Below are 5,583 nucleotides of genomic sequence, written 5' to 3' on the forward strand. Positions count from 1 at the left end.
ATGCAAAACTATCCAGATCATATTCTGGACTCGGGGGCAGTGTGATATTTGCATGGTCTTTCTCTGGTGGCAATGTAAAAGCTAGCATGATAATGTGCTTATCCAAAGCAAAGCTGACATGGCACTGTTGAAACTGGCAAGGACACATTCTGACTGGGGCAATATGAAACTGGCATTGGACTTTCCTTGGGTAATGTAGAAATCTGCCTGACAGTCTGAATAACTGAGGCGGCAGTGCCTTGCCACTGTTGAAATGGGGGTGACAATTTCTTTCTGGTGGCAATATGAAACTAGCATGGTCATTTGGTGTTGGCCTCATTATTTTCTGGTGACAAGATAAAAAGAAGCACACCTATGGGTAAAACCAGAACAACACTGTAGAAAATTGCATGGGCATTTCCTGGGCGCAATTTGAAATGACTCTGACAATGTGCTTAACAGGGGCAGCCCTGGCATGGTACCTTACGAGCTGGAATGACATTGACAATAGTTGATTAACGGGGGAACTTCCAAACTAGCTTGGCAATGTGGACAATGGCATGCAATCGTTTAACCTGACAAACTGGCCCATTAAGCTAAAGTGGGACCTATGTGAAGTGCTATGGTGTATTTGAGCTGCTCCCATAGCTGGTTGCCAAAATGAGCATCTCATTCTTTGGATAATTCACACAATGCTCTCAAATTAATTGGTCGTGCATCAGATTATGTGGGCAATGTTCAAATACCCTTTGGACGTAACGTGGCATGTGGTGCAACATCATTGGCTCACATCCTGATTGTATGTTACTAATTAACAAGGGAACATTTATGTGCATCATATCACCGGGCACATTATATAAAACAGGTGTACATTTTACTGGTATATCATTTTTATTGGCGTTTTTCCAACGTGCGTGTGGCATGCTGTATCGTGTGCTTCTTCAGTGATTGTGAACCCTTTTTATAAACACTGCATGCACAGCTGTCAAATATTTGGGCCACATTCTCTGAAGGGCAAATGAATGACTTACTGCTTCGATAGCCTTTTGTCTACCTTTACAAATATGGCATCTGAAGTTTTGGCCACAGGTTCCCCTTCAGATATGTACGAAATTCAAATGGCTTTTTTTTCTCCAATTTCTCCCAAAAATGTTGCTGTAAAATGAACAACCAGAGCATGTTATCTAAAAGGATAAATGGAAATCCCGCGCAAAACCATTTTCAAAGGAGATGGGTTCTGGGCTTGCTTGCTTTGCTTGTACCGCTTCAGGGTTAATTCATGTCTTTGCCCACAATCACATGTTGAGCGATTCACCAGATGTCAATCCCTTCCACTCTGATTTAAGAGCATTTTGGCTAACACGCCAGTCCCAAGCATGGTAGAGAAATACGTGTCCCGCAGTAAAATAAAATATTCTGTTGCTTACCATAAATGTGGCAATGGTCCCTGATAACCTTCAGTAAATATAACATCCACATTTGGTCCAACAAAATACATGTTTTCATCCAAATCCACAATTTCACTTGCTATCCTGCAAGAATCAGCGACTGCGGGCCAAATGCTCCAGGGAACTGAACACCCTTATAAACAACCATTGGCAATGTTGGGCAATAGTTTGGGCTTTTGTTACCTGCCAAATGCCTAGTACTTCTACACTAGCCAAAACTAATGGCGGCTGGCAATGTTTGTAACAACACTCCAGAGAAGGAAACACGGTGCTCATAGATAGAGCGGCTGAAGCAGACCTGGTTTTATTACACCAATAGCGGGCTTACAACTCCAAATTAAGCTATTAACTCTCACATGGCCATTTGAAAAAAAAACAACAGCAAGCACTTTGAGAGCAACATTTTATGCTAAGGCTGGATTAAAGTGTGCTCAAAGGCTTCCCTCAAGGAGGTGTTTTGGGGGCAGGGAGGGGTAGGAGCTGGGTGGGAATGGCCATAGGGATTAACATGCCAAGTCAAAGGGTGGGCAAATAAACAACTAAAAGCTTTGTGTCCCTCCTCATGTATCTGTACTCTAAACAACACCAATGGACTAGCTACAATCTGTAAATGAATGAGCACATTTCCACTTTCTAAGTTCTTAATGGTGGGCTTGTTAGGAGGTCTTATTACCTCAGTCTTGGGACCTTAGTGTAATGTGGGGGTGGTGTGTGGACACATTAGGTGGGAGACAGTGAAGGCGAGCAAGGTGGTACTCCACTATATGTATCTTTTTCTTTAGTACACCCTTTCCTTTCTCATGCACCTCTTCTCCCCTGAAGTCCAGGAATTGCCATGGGTTGTGCCGCAATAAGATCGAGCAGGTCTGATGGGTAGAGGGTATACAGGGAGCAACAATCCCGTAAAAAAAAGTAGAACACTTTGTTATTACAATACCACACTATTAATTACTTAAGAGTTGACACAAAGATACACATACTGGGTAAAAGCTGGTATGCAGTTGCTTTAGTATTTTTTAGGTTCTCACTTGGGGGCTGTGGCACCCTTTTACATTAGATGTTTCTTATGTTTGTTGTAAAAAAGGTGGTGAACAGAACCATATACATTACAACCCTAATTATCCGTGCATTGAAAACTACTGCCAACAAAGCAGCAGCAAACAAATGTACCAAGAGACTTGAAAGGTATGTACCATTTATAAAGTTCCATTTGTAGAAATAAACAAAAATCACTGTATTCTCCTCTGGGCCGCATATGCCATTCTCCTCTGGGCCGCATATGCATCCCAGGCAATGAGGTTGTGCTGGTGCCCTTCATAGGGAGACTTTAATGCTGGACTGCCCATGGCAGAGGTGACACGGATGATAAGGCAGCACAGGCTTCAGCAGCAGGCAGGGTGGGAGCAGGGGAGGGGCGGTGGTGCAGTTCTCACTATGTGCCATGTACCCAGAGCATCCGCAGGGGTTGAGATTTGGGTTTTAGAGAAAGGGGTGGCCTGAGACAAAGTAGTCCAGGGGGCACACAGAGTGGTCAGTGAGGCTCCCTCTTGGCTCATGGGGGGACCATGTTGATGACAGTTGCCAAGAGTGCTGCCACATTGGTGTGCAGCAGTCCTGGTTGCAGTGGTGATTGTGGTGCCCCACATAGAAACAGGGTGTTTTTTGGGTTGCTCTTCCCCAACGGGGCTCGGCCCGATCCTCCAGTACTATGTGGATGCTCTAGCGACTTCTTCCCCTCTCTATCATTCCCTGATTGTCCCGCATCTCCTACTCAGCAATGGGTACACACGGCCAAAGTCTTACAGTTTGCAGCAACTGTAGAAAGAGAATGACAAATGACACCTCCATTTACAAAATAGCTCGACCTGCGGGCCGAGTCAGAGCTTGGGGTATTGATTAGAATACTAAGGAAATAAAGGGCAAAGCATTGTTTCATAGACAGTTGCCAATCTTTTTGAACAACATTTACATACGTACCTGTTACACAGGTAATTGAATCGTTTTTTTTTTTTCAAATACAAATTAAATGCTAGGTCTTGGAAATGTTTTTGTATACAGAATGAATAGACGCGCATTCAAGATGGCTTTATGGACAATCATGTTCTGCAATACAACCATGCTAGCTGATTGGCGCACTCTCTGATATTAGACAATAACCACATAAAAACAAGATGGCTGCCTCCGTGGAAGAGCTCAGAGCTCAAAGAGTTCCTAGATGGGCAGGAATGTTTGGGATTAGCAATAGTGATTAGCATGGGGAGGGGTTGGCAAAGGGAGGGTATACATAATCAAACAACATCAAATACACTGTGTATCCCTCCTCAAATGTCATCTCCATTGAAAAGCATTACAGACCCTTATTCAAAGCCGATATTTGAAGCTCGTATGTTAAAGCTTTTATTTTAATGACAATAGCTTTTGCTTAACGGAAGCACTTTCAGCTCCACCTAAACAAATTGTATACATTATACTACACTATATTCCATAGAATTTGTGTTTATCATTATAATTCTGTAATATATTGTGATAATAACTGCAGTGTTTGCACAAATTAATGATGTATACTATACTTTATTATAATGTTCTCAAAGAAACTGTAGGTTTCTGGCAGTACAATGTAGAACATGACGAAGCTATACAATTGTTTGTGATACATACTGTATAGAATTGTTTATGTGATTGTACAATGCATGCCATACATTATATTATGTGGTCTTCACATCTAAACCTCAGAAATATCTATTAGAAACTGTAGTATGTGAATTGCATCTATATTATACTGAAATATATTCAGCAGTATATGGTATTACTCTCTTGAAAATTACAAATGTGCACTGTTTTCTTTAGCAAATACTATAGGGAATGGTTTCTAGACAGCAGTATGTATATAAAAGCACAGTATATATTATAACTTCTATAGTATTCATGTGAAACTAGCCAAATCGAAGAGGTCATATGAGGTAAGGGCCTATAGTGTATTACAATATTTTAAGTGGTATATGGTATTATACCATAGAACATTACAGTATTGTGTGAATATTTTTGAGAAATACTTTATTTAATGGTTTCTCCTAGTGCAGTGCTTGTATTAATGTTTATGTTTATTATTTGATAATGCGCTCCAAACCCAGGGGTAGCCGGGCGCAGCGGGTACAAGATTACTTAGGCTTAAATTACATACAGTGGATACAATACACGTTGATACAGTGCAGTACATGTTAATACAAACAGCTGAAATAATACATGTCATGTTGCGTTGTTAGAGTACATATGTACAAAGGGTAAAAGGGTGAGAGTGCCTCTCGGCCCCCTGGGGGCAACGAGATGGTCTGTAATCCAAATTTCATAAGTATCACAGCAGTTAGGCGCAGTGATCCAGGGGCTAGTGCAAAGGTTCAGATTAGTTGTCGTTGGTCCAGAGCCAATTTTTTACCTTGCATCTAAATCTAGAATAGGATAGGTTAGCTCTGTCGGCGGTGCATTCCAGGCCTGGGCAGCTCTAACAGGGAAGCTTACTCCACCCGCTTTAGTTCGTCTAAATCTGGGAGTTTCTAGCAGGAAATGGTTAGTAGCCCAAGTGTGGCGACTGGTCGATTTTCTGGTAAGTCTGGCCGAGATGTAAGGAGGTGCTGTGTTGTTGAGCCCTTTATGGGTAAGAGAAAGCGTCTTGAGAAGGACTCTGTCGCTGGTTTTTAACCAATGGTGGTCTTTCCTGATGTTGGAAATATGTGCTCTGCGGGGCATGTCCAAGGCTGCTCTAAGAGCATTGTTTTGTAGTATTTGCATTTTATTTATGATAGTTTTTTTGGCACCTGCATAAAGGGTGTTACAATAGTCCAGCTTCGACATAACTAATGCATTAGCTAGTGTGATGCAGATATGTTAATGTTCGTCAGTATTTACATCTGATGTAGGGTGTTCCGTAGTAGAAAATCGGTAGAACATTGTTTTTAAAGAGTGAAAGGTACTGCTTTTAAAAAGTCACAGTCTACACACGTTGGGAATACCAATGTTAAGTCTGTTAGTCCACAAAGGCTGGCACCGCCAGCATTTAGTTTGTGACAAAGATTCATGGAAATTAAATATTCATTGGAGGAAAAAAACATACTCCTTCACACTTTAAATGAAACCTTAACTCACACTACAACACTAGATT

This window comes from Ambystoma mexicanum, chromosome 2q (genome assembly GCF_040938575.1).
Source record: "Ambystoma mexicanum isolate Mex_15411 chromosome 2q, UKY_AmexF1_1, whole genome shotgun sequence".
NCBI lineage: Eukaryota > Metazoa > Chordata > Amphibia > Caudata > Ambystomatidae > Ambystoma > Ambystoma mexicanum.